Consider the following 27,299-nt stretch of genomic DNA (forward strand, 5'->3'; position numbering starts at 1 on the left):
TTGACCAAAATCGTGACCATGCCCATTTAAAACTACAATACTTACTAATATTTTATTCAAACCAAAATCTCAATCAACCAAACTTGTCATTTATAAACATCATTATTTTATTAAAGTAAATAAAGAACCAATTAATGATCTTAAATTTCCCACAAACTAATACATCAACACAAGTACATAATACATAACAGTAACACGGATATCATTTTACATAAGAAAAAATTCTTAATAAATGACTCATCCAATTGCTTTCCTTTACACAAGTTTGCTGATACAAAAACAGCATTTAATAAACAATATCAGGTTCTTCTCTACTGTAGTGTATTTACATAACATTGTCTTGATTTTCTCAGACGTACCAACGCAAAGTCGTTATTTCCAAAACACATATTTCCAATACATAAAAGGTGTTGATTGCCTATCACTCTTGGTCCATATGAATCTTCATGTGCTTGATGAGGTGAGTTTTGCTAGGATAATTCTTCCCGCATGATATGCAACAGAACACCTCCGCTCCTTTTTTATGCACTGTTGACATGTGGTATTTCAAAGCTGTCCTCGAATTGTACGGCTTACCACAGTCTTCACAAATGATGGCAAAACCATGGTTTTTCACATCTGCCAAATGCTGCTTCATTGCAGATCGTGAAAACAATCCGTTACATTCATAACATTGTACGCTGTTGGTAACGTACATGCTATTACTCGTACTTTTATCTGTTGAAAACAAAATTAAGTAAATACTATAAATTTTGTGGTTCGTCAAATTAGTTTTATGACAAAGTACAACTTTTGAACAAAGAGTAAAAATCGTTTATATATTTGTAAGTATCTTTTAAATCACCCGGAAGTAATTTTCATCAGTTTTAATTAACATAAACATTTTAATGATTTCCCTTCAGATACGAGTAACTTTAAACAATTAATAATGAATAGGTGAATGTGTATTTTGATTTAAACAAAAAGGAGATATTTATCATATAAACTGTATTTAACAGTGAATATTCAAAGCCGTTTATTATTATATAAATATTGAATAAATAAAACACATTTAAGTAATAACACTCTACTTTATTTTGAGGTCTCGCAAAGCAAAAATGTATACACACATTCAAAAATTAAAAATCTATTGGGTTTTTTTTTTAAGAAATACATATGAAACACATATATACAAAAAATACTGCAAATTCGTATCATTAAACAACATTTAAATAATTCAAAATAGATTTTTTATGAAAAAAAGTCATTCATTTGTGTTGGTTTTTACTTCTTTGATAGGTTTCCACATCTATTATACTTCATATGTACGCCTAAGTTGGACTTGTGCTTGTAAGACTTTTTACAGTGTGGACATGTGAAGCTTGCGACTTCCGAATGTCGTCGAGAATGGTCTAATAGATAGCTCCTTGTTGGAAAAGTGCGGTCACAAATGTCGCATTTAAAATTCGAGTAAAACATGTGCACAACCGATAGATGGTATTTCAGCGCCGATCGAGAATTGAACGGTTTACTGCAAATTTGGCACATCTTCTTGTAGCCATGAAACTGAACAGCGTCCATATGAAACCTCAATGCTTCAACAGAATAAAAATGTGATTGACAGACGTAACATTGATGTGGTGAACTGGATCGTGCACCTGACAGTCCTAAAGAAGGCGAGGCTTCATCTACGAATAAACCAAATATGGAATACGTTATGCTTATAAAATTAACATTCGAAAACAAATTACTTAATTCAGGTATCTAAGCAAAAGAGAAACTGAATGGGGAAAAGACCAAAAGTCGAACAAATGTACATTACTGACCAAAACACCATCAGATAAACTATGTTTAAAACACCATCAGATAAACTATGTTTAAAAGAACACCTTATTATTAACTGAAATCATTTTCTTAACTTTGATTTACAAGTCCTCTCGTGGCGCAACATGACGTGTTTGTGTTTGAACTCACTCCCACACAACGAACACTTCCAGGGTCTGTAATCAGAGTGAACCTTTCTATGAACCAATAAGACAGACTTTGCAGAGAACACTTTGTTACATATTTCACAACGAGGGCAATCCTTGCCCGACTCGTGCTCCATCCTCTGATGCTGTTGCTGGCCAATTACGGTCTTGAACCCTTTACCGCACAAATGACAGATAATAGCAAACCCATGATTATTAACTAAAGCATAGTGCTCCAAAATGGATTGATCATCCGGAAACCCTGCTTTACAATATTTACATACTCTGTCCGTTCGCATGAACATATTTCTTCTTTTTAAATTTTCCTGAAATTTTAGTAAATGCATATGTCCTCTGTCTCGAACCCCTGCAAATACAGAAAACACCAGACGTAGTTATATTTCATAACAGATTTATGGTTAAATTCTAGTATTGTAGCGTTATTATTATTATTGCGTTAAAGACACGGGGCATGACGTCGAACAAGGATAATCCTTATCATGTGAGAATACAAGAGATTTGATTACACTTGTACAAGCAATACAAATACCAACACAGAGTTCAAATCAGTACATCACAAATAGAACGTTAAAAGACTATTTTCTATCAATTATGAGAGGATCAGCCTTTATAGTATTTCTTTAATATGAAAAGGTCAGGATGTTGGCAACAAATATTCAGATTCGAGCATCATTAATTGAAAGTTTTTCCTTGTCAAATAAAGTATCTTGTGTCGAAATGAGAGTTCGGTTTCTAAACTAAATAAGGAATTAAAACATGCACAATTCTCTGTTCTGTGTAAGCACGTTCCTACCAAAACACATTCTGGTACTATGATCTATTAAACTTCGTTGCAAACATGTGAGACGATCATAAAAACTTCAAGAACAAGTTTCAAACCAGTTTCTCCTTAAATATGAGAAACATCTCTTATAAATATATTTGATTTGGTTGTCAGTCTGTAAGATTAAATTATAGAAGTACCAAAATTTCCAACCAATAAAAAATAAAATTGAATTACTTTCATTATCCCATTAGAAATGGATAAGACAGTGAAGAATATGCAACCTACAAAGCTACTTATAGTATAATTTCTTCATACATTTACATTGGTTTTGCGTTCAACTCAATACGGATCTTAAAACAGGGTTTTCTTTAAAAAAAAAATAACCCATATGAATTATGTAAAAAAAAAAAAAAGTCTATAAAATGTAAATTCGAAAAAGAAATAATAATCACTCGACAACTTTTATTTAAAAATTGGGAATTCAAAGTATTTTCTAATGTACTCAAATTGTTACAACATTTATGTAAACATAAGCTTCAAATTAATATAAAGAAGAACAACCTACAATGTTTACTTATATATTTTTACTTTTATAAATAAAATTGTACTTTTATAATTACATTATTTTGGAACTTTTTAGCACGATTTGTAAAGACAAAGTGTCACTGTTGCTGCTTCAATTTTTCTGTGCATCTTCTTTTATGCTCTTTCAAATTACTTTTATGTTTAAATCCTTCAAAACAGATCGGACATGTAAAGTATGTTTGTTCGGAATGCCTCTTCATATGTCGTACAAGATGGCTTTTGCTTTGGTTTGCTTTACCACAAACTTGACACTTGTGCTTTTGCAACTGTTTATGGTAGACGTCAAAGTGAACTCTAAAACTATTTGCATTCATATAGCCCTTCACACATATAGGACATATTTTTGCAAAGCCATGATTGTTTACTTCTTCAAAGTGTTTTTGCAAGTCCGCAGAAGAGCACTGGCAATATGGACACTTAATGACAGGCAACGACCAGGAGTTTCTTTTGGATGTGGCAGAATGCTGTACACCTAAATCGAAAGAAAATTCAATAATATTTCGAATTTACTGCATTCTTAAACGAAAAAGAACTACACAACATTTGACACCGAAAACACTAAAATCTCTCTATCTACAGAGTATGAAATTATGAACTTGATAGAGACATAGAATTCCTAATGTTTCTTTATCCTTAGACTATTCTATATGTCCAAGAATAGTAAGTTTTAGTGAGTGACAGTAATAATCTGCTGATATTCAGACTTACTTGAAAAAAGATGCCGCTCGCAGACCTCTTAACAGTTTAAGCATTTCATTAGGTATTTAGAGGTCCCACCTGTTTTATGGCTTTGTTACTCGGTCGCGATGAAATTATTTATTTTTTACGCACTTTTTCCAAGCCAGAATATTACTAACATCAAATACACAGGTTAAGGTGGTAAGGGACTTTTCCATGGTGTGACGTATTGTTTATCAAAATAAACAATAAAACCAAGTGTAATTATATAAGTATTTTCTTAAAATTGTCACCTAACAGCGTAGCGCAGTGAGTAAGAGGGCATACTACATATATGCAAGTCATGAGTTTGAATCCCGCTAGGGTTTTTACAATTTTTACCTCTCATATATCTAAAGTTATTTTTTGGTTAAATATTGTAAGATTTGAAAATTCTAAATCGATAAAAGTACTTTGATTATAATGTCTTTAATCCACAATTTACATAAAACAAGAAATCAATACACACAGTTCTGTATGAAAAAATATCAGACAGTTAGAGCCGAGAACTATTTCATATTTTTTTTCATACAGAATTGTTTGAGGCATATATCGTACTTTCAACACTGTCATTGAATTTCATTGTTTGTTTGCCTGAGACAGTCCGATATTGAAGGTTAAAACACTACTGTGATGTCATTTTTTTCTTCCAGCAGTCTAAACTTTTACCTCTGACAGTTCGATATTAGTGAGCTTCTTAATATCAGGCCGTACCAGTGGTTGGAGTACTGATATTCTTTAAAATCGGACTGTCTTAGGTAAACCAACAATGAAATTCAATGGCAGTGTTTTAATTACAAATATATGCCTCAAACACTTCTGTATTAATAAATATCAGACAGTTCCCGGTCCTAACGGGCCTCGAAACAACAGAACTGTTTTGGCATATATCCATTGCATATCAGTACTGTAACCACTGATTACGGTATGTTATTATGAATATCACTAATATTTGACTGTCAACGGTGACATTTTAAGACTGCTGGAACAAAGGAATTACATCACAGCAGTGTTTTAACTACCTATGTGATGGTGCCTATTTATGAGCAGTGTTCAGCTTTAAGCATTTACATTTCAGTCTGTGTAAAATTGTTTGGTAGCTTATTTGTTTTCCACTCTTCATTAAAAAACAAGTATCCGATAAACAGGCAAATTCAAGTCCTTATTTACATTAAATGAGTAAAGTGCTCAAATACATCTTTAATTTATTTTTCAAATACAGAAATAAAAAACATAGGTCCAATAACGGTTTTATATAAGTACATTCAAAATCGTTTTCCATTCCAGTAATGCATCGTTTTCTTTCACTTAGGTACACGTTTACAACTCCTTTTTACATGATCCACTAAACTTGACTTGTGCTTGTACGTCTCTCCACAGAAATTACATACAAAATTTCTCTGTGAAGAATGAGTTATCATATGTCTTCTTAAATGAGCGAGGCTTATTTGAGACTTTCCACAAAGATTGCAAACAAACTTCCTGGTTTGTGAAACAACAGCTTGGTCTGCTTGATGCTGCTTTAGACTTTGTTTTAATGATATGTATGGTGGCAATTTGATCCGATCATCAAGACTGGATATTGCAGAAGCAGGGTTAATTCTGATGGCAGTGTCTGTAATATACAGCAAAATACATATACAACAATACAATTGAAACTCTTTCCCGCTTTAAACACTTGTATATTTCTTACATGTAATTGAACGTCTCATCCTTTTTTAATAAATATCCATAGCACCAATTCTCAATGCCAACAAGTAAACTTAACCACAACTTGAATAAAACATTCATTAATTTACACCACTAACAAAATCAATTTGAAGCTACATATTTAGATAACAGAACATCACATTCTAGATAAACTCTAACAAAGGACCAAGAAACATCTTCACACATTAAGTGAGACCTGTTCCTTTCTCGTGAATTGATAAATGACGTTTAAGCACATCATGCCGTTTGAACGACTTATTGCAGAAAGGACATGAATAAGGTTTTTCAGATGAATGCGTGGACATGTGTCTCTTCATGTTGCCCGAATACTGGAACGACTTGAAGCAGACAGGGCAGATAAATTGCTCTGCTGAATTATGTTGCTTTTGGACGTGTGTAGCCAACACTTGGCGATTCTGGAAATATTCTCCACATTTACAGCAACAAAGAACGCTCCGAGTATATTTCTCGTGCTCGATGAGATTTTCCACGTTGTCAAAAGAACTTCCACAAATGTAGCACTTAATACTATGATCTTCCTCGGTCCGCATAGTAAACTTGTTGTTCCCTACGGAAATAAACAATGGAAAAACGATCACAAAAGGATATCAATGATTTCAATGTCAATTTCTCAGTTTTTAACAAACAACGCTTATGTTTATTGACAAGCGACAAACACACAAAGAAGACGTTTGCACATGCTTTGTTCCTGTTATAAAAATGTCAACAGAGCAAACCCAAATACTCAGATTCTTAAAATATTAAATCAAAAAAAGCGTAAAAGACCTTTAGAGTAATAAATTTTCCAATATAACAACCACAATATGATACCCTCTTATTGGTCTTCAAAATACCTATTTAAATATTTAATGCCTGAACACTTTTTGACCCATGTGATACAAGTTCCCGTCCTTATATTCGAATTTATCTTTATTTCGCCAGTGTTGCAAGTAGGCATTCTGCTGTTCTCTGTTTCTCTGTCTGTGGGGAATCTTAAATTTTCCTAGCACCAAATTGACAATGGTATCATAACGTTCGCTCCGCAAAAATCGAATCGGGCGTTGCCTCGGTTCCTCTAATCCCCGAACTGTATCTGTTGAAAATAAAGGCATATACACCTCAGAAACTAGACAATCTGGGAATAAATATTTTCAACCACCAAAAACTTATCAATTGTGTTGTATTATACCAAGCCCAATAGATCAAATCGAGAATGTTAAACTAATGCCCATTGTTTCAAACGCTTGTATGTGTTTTAATGCATACAAATATACTTCTAAAGGAAGACGCACCCTTTTAAATAAAATATTATTTCAAAAAAAATTAATACGCACTGATGTCAAAACATTTTTAACTTATAATAATAAAATATACAACTTTACCCTCCAACTGATTGAATACAAATCCCTTTGGAATAACCGCAAGTATATTTTGTTTACAAATACGACAATGCAGATAATACACACCCAGCAATCATGCACGTGTACTAGGTTTATACGTGGCACGTGTTTAAATTGACAAATCAGATACATATTTTTCAAGAAAAAGGTTGTGTGGCCTTGCTCACACCTCAACAACATCGAAGAAACGTTAATTCCAATATCTGGTCAAACAACAAACATCAATCTTTGAGTTTTTTTTCACAGGAAATATCAAATTGTTATTACCTTTGCAGTATATTCTTTAATCAATATGTTCAGTTATCATTCCCTTTATATCGGAACACAAACTGTAGAAATGTACATTTTCTATAAATTATGAATATCCAGAATTGATAAAAATTCAATATGTAACTTAAATGATAACAGATCTAAATAAAGGAATGCTAATCAAGATCCGCAAACTTTTTATTTTTAGATTCTTTTATTTCCATATTAATACAACATTATTTAAGCTTTAATATATTTTAAATTAAATGAAACATATAAACACATTTATTGTACTGAATATGAAATGAAAAATAGATGTTCATTTGCATTAAAAGTAAATTCTAACACGCATTTTTGTGCACACCAATTACATGTTGGTTCAAAATATCTTTACGAGAAAAGCATTTGTCACAAATGGAACATTTAAAGGGTCTCTCTAGAGAATGTCTTGTACTGAAATGACGACGACAGTTTCGAAGATTTTTGAATTCCTTTCCACATATTGGACAGTTCAATTCCTTGATCTGATCCGCAGAAATCCTTTCAAATTTGTTTTCTCCAAAGAACGCAGAATACTCGTCAAAGTTTCCTGGAGAAGAAAATGCACAATGTTAACGATTTAAAACTTATTCATGCTACAATGACGTGAGTCTTATTTGTCCGCTTGCCAATGTACACTATTTAGATGCTGCCGTAGTGCACTCTTTCGTTTAAAAGCTTGATTGCAAAAAGTGCATCTAAATCGTTTGATATCAGAGTGAACATCACACATGTGGCGTTTCATGTTGCTTCGATTATGAAACAGTTTTCCACAAACAGGACATCGTAAATCAGCATCCCTGAATGAATCAAATTTCCCGCTTTGTAATGGTTCCCCTAAAGAGAAAAAAAAACAACGTTTGAGAACTTTATATTTTTGGGAAATATGTGGATTTATTTGTAAATTGGATCACGTGACGAAATATGTTAGCCATCAAAAACCCATATCCAAGAGAAGAGTCCATCCATTTAAATCAATTTTCACTCGGACCCAAAACACAACCATATATTTCATGCAATATATTGGGAACGCAAAATTTGTTCAGTTCCTAATACTACATTGCTGTTTTTCCTTTCCGTATTTTATGCACATTAAACAAATGCTGTGTCAATACATCCTTTCGTTTAAACGTCTTTTGACACAATGAACAACCAAAAGGCCGATGGTCAGAGTGTGAGGCTGTCATATGCCGCTTCATGCTAGTGAGATGCTGAATTCTCTTAGAACAAATTGGACACTTGAAAGGGTACTGCTGTTCCCCATGATCTGATTTACAATGTTGTTCGTATGTTGTTAAGGTATCAAAACTTCGTCCGCATTCGCAATAAAAGACATCCCAGCCTACGAAAAGAAAAGATAAATTTCGATATAGGATTTTACCATTTTTTTATTCGATAAGGTACTTAAATTAGTGAAGACAAGATGTCATTAAGTCTAATTAATACAATTTCTAAAGATTTTTTAATCAAAAATATATCCTTGGCGATCAGTTGGCCGATAAATCCAAACTAACAATCTATAAAATAGTGAAACACAAGAGGTTAAACAACAAAAACCACATCCCTAAAATCTAGAACCAATATTGTAACCACTCAATCTTCAACTTCAAATGCCACTATCACAACGCTTTGCTCTTCAGTGGTTTTGCAGCAAATCATTTCTGTGGAAAGATTTGCTACACTTTTTGCAACAAAAAGGTTTCCAGTCAGTGTGAGATGCCATATGCCTCTTCAAGCTGTGGTAGTACTACGAAGTTTGACCACATACAGGACAATTATGCAAACTCCTTCCTGCTTGATGTATGACGTTAGGCTGATATCGATAAGCGCGTTGGGTCTAAAAACATTTTCCGTAGAGACAAAAAAATGTGTTTTATAATGATTTCTGAGTTCCTCCTCCGTCGTTAGTACAAGGTCACAAACTCTGCAGAGAAAAGGTTACTATGGATACTGTTTGTTATGAAGGTGGTCTAGGAATAACAAAATTAATCTTTCAAATTCCTTTTCTATTAAAAGCAATATGATCCCAAGATATTTCTTATACACCAAATAAATTTTAAACAATTTACAAATAGAGTAGATTCTCGAATTTAACCACAAATCAAAAATTTCATGCTGATTTACGATAAAATTGAATCAAAATCAGTTCTATAAATTTTATCTTTCCCTGTGAATTCTCACTTAATTTGTTTAGGCGTTTCATCCCATTACATCACTAGTTTGGTGTGCAACCAAGTGCAACTTCAAATAATCTTTTCTTTTAAAGTGTTTTCCACATTCGGGACACTGGAACCGTCTAAGTGAATGGTGAGTGGAGTAGTGTCTTCTGAAATTACTCATGTTTAAAGATGTCCGCCCACATATAGTGCATTGGTATCTTTTATTCTCCAATCGAACACAGTATTCGTATATTTTCTCAGCAAATCCTACATTAATAAAAATCATTAGTAGAAAAAAAAACCCAACAAACTTTTAATTTCAGAATGAATTATTTAATAATATAAACACACTTCCAATACAAAAATAGTCATATTAAACAGCATTAAATTTATTTTCATTTATCTATACAACTGTAGAAGTTCCAATTGGAAACCAAGAACACTAGAAACACCACCACAATTATTTATGACATTGTACAGTCAGAGTATAATTAGGTTTTCGAACTGCTAGCTTTAGTTTTTTCTGGGAAATGCAAATACATGTGTTGTGTCAAGTAATCTTTTCTTTTAAAAGCTTTCGGACAAAGATAACAATGAAAACGCCGTTTAGAAGAATGACTCGCAATATGCCTTTTGACACTACCACAATATATTGACGTAAAACCACAAATCGGACATTTGTACGAATCATTTCCATCAGTCTTTAATGGATTAGGAAGAGTCTCTGGTTCCAGATGTGATCCTAGAGAATACAAGACGAACGAATTACAAAGAGTATCATCATTTATTACTGTAAGCTGACAACTTAAAAATGAAAAAAAATAAAGTACAACAGATTTTTTAATAACTACATCAAGATCTTAAATTGCAAGTGAACATGTCCACTTTGTTTACTGATTACTGGTCAGGTTGAATCTGGTTGAAATAAAGGGTGTGTGACATCCTTATGATACAAAATGTGTTGTTTCAGATAATCCTTTCTTCTAAACGTCTTTAAGCAATACTCGCATTTGTGTGGCTTTTCTTTCGAGTGATTAGCCATGTGTCGAGTCAGATTATTTTTATACATTGTTCGGAATCCGCAGATTGGACAAACACACTGTCTATCGGAGGTGATCGTGAATGGAATGGATTGGGATATTTGACGGCAGTTTTGTCCTGTAGAAAAGATCACACTGTTACAATCATTTAAAGATATTAAATCAAAGCCACTGTGTGACTGATAATCAACAAAGCGGCAAACAACGTTCATTTATATTTCTGATGAAACGTTAGCATGCATAAGTGAGTACACATCGTGCAGGTCCTAAAAATGCTTTTCGCAAAAAGATGCAATCGTATCAAAAGACAAATCACGTTTTGAAAAATAGACAGCTTTCATTCTCACAGGAACTTCGAACTCTAAAAACATGAAAATCCTATGGAATCTTCTTTAGGTGTACAGAATCTACGTGCTTTTTTAAATGATCTTGACGTTTAAAAGATTTATCACACAGACTACATTGATGTGGTCGGGCAGTCGAGTGCATAACCATGTGTCTCTGATAGTTTCGTTTGGTCTTCAGCACCGTTCCACAAATGGAACATGTAAAAGAATATATAACGGGTGATCTATATTTTCCAGCCAAGAAGTCCGAGTCCTGAAATCCTAGAGAAAGAAAAAAGATATATCTAAGAGATATGCTTTTCTTATAGAATTGGTCTTTAAAACAATTCTCGTTCTACAACACCACTGTCATCAACGTAAACAACTGCAAAACTTTTCCAAATATCCTAAGCAAAACCCAAAGACACATTCAATTCTCCAAAACTGTAAAAGGCATCATATTCCTTTCATATAATTAAACCCCTTGCCTATTGTAGTGAATGTTTAAACTCGTTGAGTGCTCTTTCACGATTTCTATGAGTACGCAGATGTGATTCCAAATAGTCTTTTCTTTTAAATCTTCTACTACAAGCTGGACAAACATAGGGTCTTAGATCAGAGTGTTGGATCATGTGTCTTTTAAGACTTGCTTTATGAAGTTGCAATCCACACATCGGGCATATAGCAGAAGTAGATGGGTTGGAGTCTGATACACCTATTTTTCCGTCCGTCATTTTAAAATGTCCTACAGAAGAAAAAAACAAAAAAGTCCACTAATTGCTTCTTTGCAACACTTTTTAACTTAACAGGTTTCCTTAATTTATCACAAAATACATATTAACAACCCTTCGATATTCCAATCAATAGTTTGATGTCGAACATTTTAATCGGCGATACATTCAATAGTAGAAAGTTCTTTAAAAAAAAAAGTGATAATTTTGATTATCACGAGCCGTTGCCATCTTCGTTGAAAAAAAAATTCTCCACTATTTTATACAAAATTTATTAAAATATTTATATTCACATACAATAAAATTAAAAATGGAGACATAAATTCAGTTCTGTTTATTCATTTCCATTGTTTTCATTAAATGAGACTTAAGATGTCGTTTTAAATTGTCCTTCCTTTTAAATGACTTATGGCATATGTAGCAATTAAAAGCAACAGCCTTGTCATGAATGTCCATGTGCCTTTTATAGCTCACTTTCTGGACCGAAACGCCACAAACGGGGCATGACACGACATCTTCCCTGTTCGATAACAGACATTTCTCCAACTGCTGCCAAACGCTAGAGGCAGAGCCTACGAAGAAAGAAAGAAATAGTATAGCCAATCGCAATTTATTTTATCTCTATCCTTTTGTCTAGACACTATGCAATTCAATCACCTCTTAATTCTCAAACGCAATGCAAACCAGCGATAAGCTACAGTTTAATATTTGATAATTTACATAATCAATGTCCAAATATGATTTCCCTTTAACCTCTTAAATAAGGGTACACTTCTCTACGAAATATAAAAATAAAATGGCAAGGTTTAATACAACACGCCGAGTAGCTAGATTAGCTAAGGGTCAGGGTCTCCTGTATCGTACAACTTGTGTACGGACATCACATGTCTCTGTAAACTGTCTTTCCGTGTGTATAACTTTCCACAAAGGTGACAAACATGAGTTTTCAAACTGGTGTGCTTATCCAGATGTCTTTTGTAACAACGCCTTTGCACCACAGCACCGCAAATACCACATTTCACAGGCTGTTCTCTCGGGGGGCACTCCAAGTTTATGGATCCACTTTGCTTCTCTACGGAAAACCCTATTACGAGAAAACGACCAAAGTTAACGGTTAATCCGTCTCTCTACATCAGTATTTACCCCATGTATATCCGCTCATCAACATCAACTATGAAATTATATATCGAATGCCAGTCTCCTGGATTTTTTTCAACTTCTTGGTAAAATTCTTTTCAAAATTTTTTTAAATGACCCAAAAAAAAAACACTTTTAAATCCACATCTGATACAAATACTTTTTTTTACTTCATTTCATACAAATTCATGTGCTACAAAAATCAAATATTTCCTACACTCCATCATGTCCTTTTTACAATTCTAAATTAACTGTCAATCTTAATATGAAAATCTTAAATCCAATATCAGCACTCGGAAAACTTATGTCGCATTGAACTTTTGTTTTCATCAGGTTGCACTATCTCGTGTATGAATAGATTCGTGTCTTGTAAGGTTTAATCTGGTTTTAAATCCTTTGTCACAAATTTTACAACGAAATGCTCGTAAGTCTGAATGAACATGCATGTGCCTTGCAAAATTTTTCTTGTTCGTCCATACTCGGCAAATAGGACATTCTTTCATTTCGGAAGGATCTCTATTCTTACTCCGTCTTGAAATTTTCACGTTGCTCCACAATGACGAATCAATTAAACCTAGAAAAGGGAACAATGCAGTCAGAAACGATTGTTTGGATACCAGAGGACAACGAAATTTAAAATCTTTAACCTGGAAAACCCCCCAGATTTAAACGAAAAGTTAACAACAAAATAACGTTACTTTCCTCATAGTTAATTAAACATATATCTGATAGATGTTAAAATTAATAAATTACAATCTTAATAAAACGTATTTGATGGTTTAAAGGTTTCATATAACATTTTCCAGGCTCTAATCTAAGACAAAATTCAATCAAAAATATTTTAACATTACCTTAATATCCATCATTATGAACGGTAATCTGATAAAGCTTTGTATTGAAAAAAAACTCAAATTTTTATATATAAATGTTCAACCATTGTTGATAATCGAACTGCCAACTGTTTAATATTAATTAAAGAGAAAATGCAAATTAAAAATTGTATCACTTTAAAATGTTTATCTTCTAAACAATATCATGACAAAGAGGTCAAATTAACTCCTTTTTACTGCATTGACTTATTTAGCAATAACCAAAATATAAAAAATACTTTTATTCCAAGTAACTAGTTCTTCCCAACAAGAAATTAATCAATTTCTGTCTTGGAAATTAAATCAAATTTCGCATTGCATAATTACGAGGTTTCATGGTCAGTTTTTTTAATCGTTTCCAACAATCACTCAAAATCATGAGAACACATAAAATAATAACGTTTTAAACATCGCTCATAACTGTCTTCGTTTCAAAAGCTTTAAAATGTTTCTGTAAAAGTCAACATTTACAAATCTTTGCCATGAGCAAACATATGCTTCCTTAATCCTTCTCTTCTTGTGTAGGAATTACTACAAAGATGGCATTTATATGGTTTATCTCCAAAATGTTGTCGAATATGTCTGGTTATGTTTTTTATATGAGACTTAAATCCACACACTAGACAGGCAACTACGTTGCCAGGCGAATTATTTCCATTATTTTCATCTTCACGAGGACAGCGAATATACATCGATTGGAATCCTGAAGAAGAAAATGAGGAACCCATGTCAGTCCACTGTCTTCACACAACTTAAGACTAAAACTATTCAAAGAAAGAACATGCGAAACGAATGTTGTTTCCTATTCAATGCCATTATACAGAGGCTTCTTATCTGAATGCTGAACCACTGGCTTTCCAAACACATGCGATACCTTTTGTTTAAATCAAATAGTAATAATACACATTCAGTTGTATCTGTCTGATTTACTTCACATTATAAATAGCATATGACAAGTATCCACATTTTGTTTTTCAAATAAAAGAAATGTACTTTAAAGCACAATTCTAGTCCAATGTTGATAGGGTCATACGTTTTTTATAATGTCAAAAAACCGAACAGGAACATATTACTGTGTAAATTTATTATGGCTTTTCATATGACGTTTCCAATAATCTTTTCTTTTGAATGACTTTCTACACACAAAACATAAGAACGGTCGTGCGTCGGAGTGATTGGCAACATGTCTCTTTATGCTATTTCTATGACATTTCATTCCACAAATTGGGCATAATCTGTATTTGGGTATTTTATCATCACCACCAGTAGTCCCATCCAAAGTGGCGGGCTGGTTTCTATATGTTCCTAAGATAGAAATAAATAAGACAAAATTTTATCCATTTATTATCTAGTTTTACATTGTTATAAATATTATAGTTTAATACTTCTCACTCCACTTTAATACACTAATCTGTTTGCAGTCTGCAATACATTACTGCATTTCTTAAATTGACAGGATTAATTATCATTGGCACCCTTATCCTCCTTTTTTCTACTTTCTACATCTTTTACAGTGTGACACAGTGCATGTTGTTTCAAATAATCTTTCCGCTTAAATGCCTTGAAGCAGACCTCACATCTGAAAGGTCTGGCTTTCGAATGGTTTGCCATGTGCCTTTTCATACTACTCTTAAAAGAAGATGTCAGCCCACAAATTGGGCACATAAATGTCGGTTTGCTGGCACCAGGATTTTCTGCATTTGTTTCACGTAATGATGAGAGAAGAACCGGTCCTACAGAAACAAGAAAACAAACATCAGTAACTCTGCCTGCTATTGCACTAGACTTTGGGTTCTATCATGCGATTTGTTTACAGTCCCCTGTATCACTTATTTTGGAATGAACTTACATTTATTTGCCAATGTAACAGGGTCTGATTCACTTTCTTTCTTTGTTTTTTACAGGTTCACATTTGTGCCTCATGAAGTTATCTTTTCGAGAATAAGATCGTTGACAAATAGTGCAGATGAACCGACTTTTGTGCGCTGAATGAATCTGCAAGTGTCTCCTGAAACTTCTTTTGCACCCCATGACCTTGCCACATATATTACATAATAGGCCGCCTTTACTTGACCAAACTTTGCCTGTTTTACCTACATAAACAAAACGAAACATTTGGGAAAAATCAGACATGTTCATTATTAAACTTCACACCGTAAGGAATTATAAATCATATTTCATCTGATATACACCAAAATGGGCACCAAATACTGTGTAGAAAGTGTAATGATATGTTAAATGACAATTATATCATCCAATCAAACGAAGACCAATATAGATTCTATAAAACTTACACCATCAAAAGTACACAAAAATACTCTTGACGACAAGAAAGACATCTTCAACGATAAACAACTACCCAATTATAAGCCTTAGGTGATACAGAGGCAATACTTGAACCCCTGTAATTCATTGGCGTTTAAACTTGAAATACTTATCAATAGTAGATATTGGGTATTGAGAATCAGAGCGTCAATTATATGTCACAAGAGAATGATGTACACATATGTTTCAACAGTTTAATCATCAGCTACATTTCTTTATATGTTCTTTGAAGTGCCTTCTTAAAGTATCTTCTCGGCTATAAGATTTCTGACAAATTGTGCATGTATATTTTGGTCGACATTTTGAGTGTGTCCGCAAATGTCTGTCAAAATTCTGGCGAATGACAGTGGAATAAACACAAACTGGACATCTTAACAAGGTTTTGTGTTTCTTTGCTCCAGATGAGGAATCTTCCCTATATCCACCTAAATTGACAAAGACGATAATTTGAAGATTTATTTTTTAATATAAACAGAGGTTCTGTCACATCATCTATTACAACAACTTTTGACTCAGTGCTACAAAATTGGTAGGGTATGACATGGTTTTTTGTTTCTTGCAATTCAAAAGCAGTTCGTTCAGATAAAATAAAACTTTTCAGTTTTTTAACCAGTTTCATGCATTAGATTTTTTTCATTCTACATGAAATTTGCACATGTCTGTTTAAATGTGTTTTCTGCTTGAAACCTGCTTTACAAAAAGGACAACAAAACAGTCTCTCTAAAAAATGGACAGTATTTATATGTCGGACAGCAGAATATTTAGTAGCAAATATTTTCCCACATATTTTACACTTGAAGCCTTTCTTGTGTTCCTTTACAAATTCCATTAAATCAAGACAACTACTTTCGGCTGATGAAAAAATTGCATCCTTTGACAAAGTTTTGCTGTGATCAAAATCAATGTTCTTTTCGCTTGAAGAGGAAGAGGCAAGGTTTCCCAATGAGGCAGCCATATGAATAAGTTTCCTTTCAATCATACAAGTAGTTTGTACCAAGCCTATGTAAAAAGAACAAAATTATTCTACCTGTATTACACCTATTAAGAATGTATTTGAATAACACAACATTAACCATCAAAATATATCAACTAATGTCAAATCCTTTTTTATTTGAGGAAAATATTGTGTCAAACAATAATTCCAACCCTTTTCTCTGACTACCATGTTCAACATCTGTCTTCAGTTGGAATGTTATAATCATTATTTCTTCTTAGATGAATGTACATGAATAATAAGTTATATTGGCATACACTAAATTTCTGTTAACATTTCACTGATGCTCCCTATGTTCCTTCATGTGCCTTTTCAGATTATCTTCTCTCGTGTAAGACTTTTGACAAATCGGGCAAAAAAATTTTGGACGAATTTTAGAGTGTGTCACAATGTGTCGTTCTAAATTCCGTCGAAGAGATGAAGAGTAACTGCAATGAACACACTTTAACAGGCCTCTAGATGTTCTTGGTCTGAGTGGATCATTGAAATTCCCACCTAAATTGATACATAAATACTGTTTGTTATCAAAATTTTAAAAAGGTTACAAAAGTTACAATACTTAAACAGACATCTCCTGTAACAAACAATTTTCCAACTTCTAGAAAAATCTGGTAAAACTTCCAGGAAGTGTGAAGAATACTACACAAATCACTACGGACACGAACCAAATCACCTCACTTGTTAGTTTTCTTGCAAGAAAGCTCCATGTGACTTTTAAGATGAAACTTGTGTTTAAAGCTTGAAGTACAATTAGGACAATAAATACGCTTTTCTAAGAAGTGTACCGACTTCACATGCCTCACAGCTGTTCCTTTTTGAGAGAAAATTTTTCCACATATCTTGCAGGTGCACCTATCATACTTTCCACTACCTGATGTTTGAACATACTCTGATACATTAAAAGATGTTTTTGTTTTAATAACTGGCAACAACATTAAAGATTCTTCTGTATTTTCAAATTCTCCAGAAAAGGGGAGGTTGCCACCAGCTTTCAATTTGGATCCTACACTTCTTCCTGGAGTTGTTTCGTCTGATCCTACAGTGAAACAAAGGATAGAACCTTATTCAGGTTTTTTTTTTACTGTGCAAGGTGGGGGTTGACTAACAGACTCAAAAGTAGACAAGTGCCCCCATGGTTATTTGCTCTTTCATCAGTTTCAAAGGATTCAAGATCATATTATCATTGATATGACTTATCCTGTAACATGTTTCTGTATATGTAGTTTCAAGTGATCACTTCTCTTGAAAGTCAATTTACAGATATGACACAAAAAAGGTCTAGCATCTGTGTGTGTTTTTAAATGTCTTGTCAAATTGCTTTGGTAGCTAGTGTTAAATGAGCAAAGTCTGCAATGAAGAATTTTGGAATCACTGGAAGGTCCTTTAGCCACTTTGAATCTGTTCATCTCTGCAACAACCCCTATATGCAAAATAAAAAACAACCAGTCAACCCTTGCCATTTCACCCTTTAAAAAACCAAACTAATTGATATTTAACAAACCAAAAACCAGAATTATAAGGCATCAATGTGATGAGAGAGACAAATTTGATCACAACAAAAAAGTCAACAATCTACTTTAAAATCCTTCAAGTTAAACACCAGACAAATTGAACCTGAACCCTTAATCAAAATACCGGGATGGTTTTTTTTTTTTACATTCTTTAATTCAATGTTTTCCAGTCTATATTGAAATTAATCAATATAGCAGTAATCATTTACCAATATTTAACAGCAAGTTCTTATACCAGTATCAGACTGAAGAAAGTAGAACAGAATAGGTGATTTTTGTTTTTTAATATAAGATAGAATAATAATGCATTGCATTTCTTGCTTCATCATCAGCTGTAACAACTTTTTGTAACAGAGGAACCATTGGGAGTTTGTTCAACAAATAACAACGTAATAAAACTTTTAGTATATCAACAACAGAATTTTTTTTTCATTTTTCAGCACTACGACATTTTTCTAAATGATCCTTTAAATGACACTTGTGCTTAAACGAGCGGTTACAGTACGGACAAGCAAACGCACGAAATGTTGTGTGATAGGTTTTCATGTGTCTGACAGTGTTTGCCCGCGTGGAAAATTTCTTTCCGCACACCCTGCAGGTAATGGAACACGCCATCTTATGATTCTGGAGGTCAGATTCACTATTAAACTGCTTCCTACAGGTTGAGCAAGTATAGAGACTGAAGCCAGTGTTAAGTAGTTTTCTTATTGTCTTTGACGAGGCTTTCAGTGGAGTACCACTCAGTCGCCTAAATGATTTAAGCCGTGCTTTGGAAAATCCTACAGAAGAAAGGAAATAATTTTCAATTTAAGCCTTTGCAAGTCCTGTATCTTACATTGCCACCAAGTACTATGTATCCAACTACCCAAGTATCTTTGAAGCCATCTCAAAATCCAGATCAAGATTGACAGAACCAAATGCCAAAACCAAACAAGAAGACACGAAGGGCCCAAATCCTTAAAAGAGTTTTGGTTACTTTGAATTACAATTACGGATTCACAGAAATTTTTGTCTTTGTATACATTTCTGCTTCAGGGTCTCTCATTGTTTTGTCAAAGGTGTTTTTCTTCTATTCAAATGATTATTTCATTTGAATAATTTCCTTTTTTGGAAAATTTAACAGAAATCTAATATCACATGCTACATCTATTTCACTAATGGCAAGTGTAGAAACCAGAATCAGGAATGTAAAACAAGACAAAAATTTCTGAGAATAGGAGAAATTTGATATCATTAAATTCAACTCCTTAATACCTCACAAAAGGTGGTGAAAAGTACAATGCCTTTATCATGTTAATTAATTTTTCTTAATACATATCGCTTAATTGACTCAATTCAAAATACAAAGCATTTATTTAACAAAAATAATAAACTGGTTTTCTGATTTAGTATTCAAAGAAAAACAAAATGATTTCTACACTTACTATTGTGGATAATTGTTAATAGTTATAATAAAATTATCAAATCTCTCTGCATTATCAATTATTAAAAATCACCAAGATAATAATATTCAAAGGATAGTAGAACCAAAAGTCAAATTACCAAATTACATTAAAAAAATATATAATGCAGAAGATTCAATAACATTATAGGTATGGAAATTTCAACATGCTAAAGTTCGTGTAATTCAAACTCAAATTTGACGAACTTTGGCTACTCTACTTCTCATGCTTTGTCACACAATACCTACCGCTGCTTACCTTGAAATCCCAAGTCCATCAAAGTTGTGGGGTGGATACCTGGTACTAATGTGTTTGCATGTGTATGTCTGAGTGGATGATGGCAATTAATGGGGGGGGGGGGGGGGGGGGGGTGTCATGTAAAACCTGTTGACTTGCTAAATTATTTAAGAAAGTCTAAATTCTATCATTAGTCAATTTATCAAGTAATTTCCATCTGCATCATAGATTAGAATGAATATTGTGTATGTCATCCATAATAAGATTCCATAATCTCCTCTTTCCTCAAAAACTAAATTAGCCATCTCTGGGTTTTTTCACCAATTTAAAATAAGCTTAAACATTTACAAGCAATCTATAAATTCAGCATTTCCTGTATATGAATACCATTGAAAAAATTAAAATCTATGGCAATTAACATAATTATCAAAACTTTGAATTATGTGGTGAAAAATATTTATTTCAAAATTTGATAAGAAATCTTGAACAAAAACAATTGCTATGAAACGTAAGAATGAAGGGATAAAAAAGAGAGAGTCGTATGTTTTTTTCTCGAATAGAACAAGACCATAACTGCTGAAATACTTTCATTCCTCCCTCACATACTTATTTGAAGTAATTCATTAAAAAAACTTCAACATTATTCAAACATGCACGTGGTCTTCACTATGAATTAGGGATGTCAACAAGTATTCAAATACTTAACTTTTGCTCAGTTATAACAATCAGCAATTCAAATTTTTCAATCAATTAATCGTAATAGTCAACAACAAAAAAATGTCTTTATTATTTCTAAATGCATCAGTTTTTGGGCCACTGATAAGCTTTCTTTTCTTTGCATTTTCTAATTGAAGTCTGTTCCATCTGTGCCCCCGAGTATATTTTTTAAGCAGCTAATATATTAGTCTGATCAAATTAACTTTTTGAATAAAAGCAGTGTTAAAGCACTTAAGCATACATTTGATCAAGAAGACAAATTTGATGTTTCTTTAAATGTCATATATTATTCAATAAGTCATTAAATTCGTTGATGATATGTAGCTCAATTATGTGTAAACATCACAAGAAAATGGAAAAGCCAAGACATTTTCAATTTAATTTTAAATTAAATACATTAAGAAAATATTCATAATTATACGTCTTTGAATGTTTATGTGTTATAGATAGTCTGATATGGTGTTTTTGCCAGTAGCATTATCTTTTTTTGAAAAGGACACACAATTTCAAACAAATCAACGAGCACTCAACTATCGCTCAACTAAAGCCCCAGAATAACGACTAGTCTCATTGAATAAAATTGACATCCCTACTATAAATTCAATTCAAAGCAATCTGTTTAAAACATTTCCTCCATTACATGTTTTTCCTATCTGACCAGATTTTACAGAAGTACAACACAACACTAACTTGTACAGATCATCTATTCAACAGATTTAATTTTCTTCTCACTTTTGCAGACATACATTTTTCATTGTGCAAGATATGCACGTGGTTTACCAATCCACATACGGAGAGAGTATTCAGTGTCAGTAAAATGAACTGCGTACAATATACCACGAAAGTGTTAACTACGCAAAATTTATCAAAATTTACATCTGCATACATATGATTCTGTATAGAAGCCTACAGAAAAACATAAATGTTTCATTCTGTGTGAACTTTTATATGCGTCACAATGATTGTTGCACATGCCCATCATTTGATTGTTGCATTATCGTTAACAAAAAAACAGTTATATTAATGGTTCTGAACAATTTGTTTTTCTCATACGTAAACATAAGTAATAAACAGCAATGTTAAAAAGTTCACCAGGATATGAACTTGGTTGGTACGAGTTCAAATCTTCTGAGAAGCCCTTTGTGACTCTTGGTCATTGTTCACTAGACCAATCAAGTGTCATATCCCAGCTAACTTTCTCACTTGCTGTTTATTTCTTAATTAATTAATTGAAAATCAATTTTTCATTGATTTAAATTTTGAGTTAATCAATGATATCAAATATCAGTAAAGTAAGAAGTATGAAACAATTCTTCTTTCTATGACAAAATCTCAAAATGCACGATACTTAAAATTTGACTAAAATGTCAATAAAGATCAATTTAACAATAGTATATTGTTAAGATAAGCTGACTTCTGAGTTCATTTTGCCCACTGAACACTGACTCATGTTTAAGTGTAGATTGTGTTGAATTTCCATTGGTTCCAATCTTCCTCTTCCTCTCTGGGTCATCTTTCACTATATACTAAATTTTCATTTGAAGCACAGAATATGTTGTAATTTCTTTAACCTTCACACAATTTCATATTGCAAAAATTCAATATTTCAATAGAACTTAAATCAAAGTATACATCACATTTTAAATATTATCATGTTTATATTTATATACCATTCAAGATATTCTGATTAATGATATTGTTAAACTTTCTAGCTGGTTTTTATAAATGTGTATTTCTGAAGTATTTGTTTTGTCTATCAAGTCATATAAACAGAATATATCTATCAAAGACTCTATTATGGTTTAAATACTCGATCAATCATATTTTGTGCTTCTAAAAATTTCAAAATAGGATATGCTTGCACAAAAATAATCATGAAATTGTCTTTACCATGTTTATTAAACATAGGTCCAATTGTAAAACAACAATTATTTTGGATTTTTGTTTTTGGTTTTTTTTTCATCGAACATTTCCACAATATTTTGGATTAGACTGAGAGAAAAGATTTGTGCAAACACAAGCAATATATCCTATGGAGAAAAATGCTGGACTGCTAAGTATATCAATCTGAAGAATATATTCTTAAATCTTAACATATAGATTTTTTATGTTAACACAGAAGCATACAGCCACTTACTTAGCATTCAAGCATGACCCTCCACAAGTGCATGATGAAATTTCCATACCAGAATAAAGAGGATGTATATAACAATAAGAAAAGAAAACCAACCTTGAAACGCTCCCTCTTGACCAGAGAGAGACATGTTTTGTTCTCCGCTTAGATTGCTGCCTTCGTTGGATTCATCCCGCGTCCATTCATATGGAATTTCTCCCGTGTCGTCATCCCCTTCATCCTGACTGCTCAGTAGAGCTCCCTTGGCATCATCCGGAATATCCACATACATATCTAATCCGCCAGTATCCGACTCCTCCACTTTGATAAAGCTTATATCAGGAGCCAGGTCTGAGGAACTTGAGGTCTCTTTACCACTACAACAAATTAACAAATTTTCTTAATAAGTTAACACCAACATAAAACCATATGTCTGAGATGCATGATTTGGAAAAAAAACAGATCATTAGCCATATATGCTTGCAAACCTAATGATCCATGCTATATAAATTCTAAAAAAACTTTTAGTACAGTTCCTAAAATATGGTCATGGAACTCAATAATTGCAAGAAATCATGACAACAGAAATCATTATATTTTTATGATGATAAGTTGCATTTTAAGTTAGCTTCAATCTATACTTAGTGATTAAAATACCTTTGCTCAGATGACCCTTCGCCAGCCAAGAGTTTTTCTATATTCTGACTAGCTTGTGTGTTAGATAAATGTTGCTGAATGACTTGGCTGCTTCCACTGGCTCCTTTATTCTGAAATCTGTCCTGGGTCCGACTGTCTTGACTAGAACTTGATCCTGGACTCTGGCTAGATACTGGCTGCACTGCAGTTAAAGATCCTGGAATTGGTATGGCAGGTCTTGCTGGCGTTGGCTGTGGCATGCTTGCTGCCTGCACTGCGCTTCCAACAGCAAAAGGCTTTGGCTGAAGAGGTGGCATTTTTGGTGTGAACGTTGAGAGTGGCGGTGGGTTAATTGTCGGAGTTGAGTGAGATGGAATGGAGGCTTGTGGGCGCTTGGCTGAACTTGGGGAAAATGATGATTCTGATGTACGTGTGTGAGTGGATGGTCCTGGTGGCTGGTTTCCAAAATTAGAGAGGTCTGAATATCTCTGTTGATCCCTCCTTGTGGATTCAAATGAAACTCTGTCTGAGGATGATGATGATGATGAATGAGTATCTCGTAATGGGGACTGTTCGTGTTTGAAATGTCAGCTGAAGAATTTACGGCATGAGTTCTTGAATCTCCTTCCTCCACATTAACTATTTGAATGTCAGAGTTTGCTGATATTTGACTAGTAGAGGCTACAGATATTGACTGTGATGTTCTGATTGGTGGTAATTCTGATTCTTTAGGCCATCCTTCAGAATCTCTGAGGGCTGGCTCCTTGTGAACTACTTCTAAACTGTCTTCTATGATTTCTACAACATCTGCTGAGTTATTATAGCCCTGACTCATGGTGGTCCTGTCATCCACTCGCTGTACTCTTGGTCGCTTTCCACTGGGACTCGCAGAATCAAGTGACCTCTTTATGCCCATATCTTGAGCTAGTTTCTGAAAGTCTGAGGTTCTCACATGGCGGAATTCAACACTGTCCTGGAAATTCATTTGAGGCCCACTTCCCATTTTCATTCCAGTGTTATCACTTAAGCACTTGTAGAAATCTGAGCAACATTTAACAACACTTTCAACCTGTAAAAGTTTTCCCATTTTTTCAATGTCTCTGCAGTTTTCTTCTGTAAGCGTCATGAAACCCTCATAAAGGTAGCGCAGAAACGAGATGACCGAGGATTGTTTAATGTCAGCTGCCATTCTGACTTCTAAATGAGATCCTAGAGATGCATTCTCTAGATGTTGCAGCATTGGGCAGGCTGCTATCAGTACAAGCCTGTGTGCCTTCAAAAAATAAATCAAAACAATGAAAGGATATCTCCGATACCAAATTCTACTTTCATTACGACACACTGTTTATGTTCCGGATAACAAAATTAGTGAAAAAGGAAACACAATGTATGTCTAACCTTAGTGTTGATTGAACCTGTTTTAATGACAGCATCACACAGAAGTTGATTTTTCCACATCTGGGTCAGGTAGCTCATAGTGGAACTTGAGTATATTTGATTCATGTACATCTTTTGGTAACTCATGTTGGATTTCTTTTTGGTTTACACACTTCAAGGATGTTTGGTGCTTCAAAAAGTATGGATTTCTACATAGAAAAAAATAGTATATTTGTACAGCAGCTACCTCAGAAATTCTGATTTGTCTGTATACAGCTGGCACAAACAAAAAAGAAGCATTCCCTATGGTTTTCCACAAATGTGAAAAACAGGTGGTATCAACAGTTTCAACAGAAAAAGTGTTACCTATGTTAAGAATGGTTTGATTTGGAATTTTGTAACCTCATTATGTTTTTCTTACTAACAATACCACATTATTTTATTTTTGAACAGATTTTTTTTTTTTTGAAATTTATGTATGATGACTTGCACCTATCAATGCCTTACACTACATTAAATGTCCATGTTGTAAGAGGCATTCAATCCTAATTATTTATTAATTAATTTATTATTTATTTTTTATAAAACAAAAAAAACTTTTAAACTGATGTAAGCATGCAACCCACCAATTTAAAGTTTGAGAAATCCAAAATGTAACACACAAGGAACAGTTCTTTGAAAAGTCAAAGCTGATCTTGAAAATTTAACAAGAGTAATGATTTACACTTTATTAAGATGATCATAATAATTTGAAAATTCATTAGTGGAACAATTGTTTCTATGATATCTTGATAAACACAAGCAATAATCACTTATTATATTGTTTTACCCTTATGGGTTCCTTATAGAATCATTCATTATTACGAGAGTGGGATAGTGAAATTCCACGGAGGGGACAAGATTCACATTCTAGGACGAGGCTGTGCTGACTCCTTGGCCGTGAATCTTGGTCCCGAGGTGGAATTTCACTATCCCACACGAGCATATAATAAATGATTATTTTTCTCGAATTATTTCACATTAAAAAATGATGCCTGACAACTTTCTGTTATGACGTTCAAAAGATAACTTTTGGTTTATCCCTCCGTGTGCTTCAAATAGTGCAAGTCAAAATGAGAGCATATGACAGTTTTTTCAATAAAAATATGATAAATTGTATTTAACTAAGCAAACAATTACATAGTAAATAAAATAATCTCAATTAATCATTGTGCATATCCCTACAGTAGACGTTTGTTTACGTTTTAAAGTGGCGTAGTAATACACAGTGTAAGAGTCATACAGTAAGACAAAAAAAATCTCACACTGCTGTCTCACACTGGACAAACCGATCTCGCATCAGTGATAATGTGAGAATAATGTTTATTTCTTAAAACTGAAAAGCCCATAATTTTGACTTCAAATTATATAAAGCAAATCTGTTTACTGCGAGCATATTTTCACAACATAAGGAGTGTTTTCATTAATGTGCTTTAATATTTATAAATGCATGCTGCAGTCTTCATAAAAATCTACTATAAGCTAAAAATTCTACATTCCATTCAAATCTTATTAAATTTTTTTATGAAATCACAACTTTTATACAATACATATGGGGACAAAACTTATTCCAGATATACAACAAGTGCATGTAAGTTGACAAAATGTGTAACTCTGTAAAAAATAACTGGTATAAACTAAACCAGCAACTCCTGTGAACCGATCGCTTTGTCAAAATGACAGGTTTCTGACAGGCAAATTTAGTGTGCAGAATATCAGATCATGATGATAAAAACAGTTATCAAAATGAAGTTAATTTTATGAAAATAATGAGGAAGTTCCTGAGCCAAAATATTATAAAATTAATTCAATAGACATCTACAAAATAGAAGTAATTGATCAAATGAAGTAACATGAAAGATGGTCCAAGAAGATTTTTAAAATTGTATGGGGTTAAAGCTGCTCTACGAGACAAAACCTGTGTTGTAGAACTAACAACGAGATGGTCAACCCTGCATTACAGGCAGGTGGACTAAAATATGACATGATAAATGTGTTGTAAAATTTGGGTCATTTAAACAATTAGTTGGGAAAAACCTTCAAAATATGTGTCAATATATGACACTCAGCTGCAACTTGATCCATCAAGACTTTAATGTTCATTAATCGTGTTGTTTTCACTTTTTAAACTACACTTTGGTAGTACTGTCACACATAATGTATCATCAGGCTGCAGATGAGTTATTTCCCTTAACTTATAGACCAACATT

General features: G+C 33.2%; 1 pseudogene; it reads right to left on the reverse strand.

The window, feature by feature from the left end:
• LOC128169987 (zinc finger protein 629-like) overlaps window positions 1–27,299 on the reverse strand; it is a 35,992-nt pseudogene that overhangs the window by 8,303 nt on the left and 390 nt on the right.

The sequence above is a fragment of the Crassostrea angulata genome, chromosome 1 (genome assembly GCF_025612915.1).
Source record: "Crassostrea angulata isolate pt1a10 chromosome 1, ASM2561291v2, whole genome shotgun sequence".
In the NCBI taxonomy this organism is placed as follows: domain Eukaryota; kingdom Metazoa; phylum Mollusca; class Bivalvia; order Ostreida; family Ostreidae; genus Magallana; species Magallana angulata.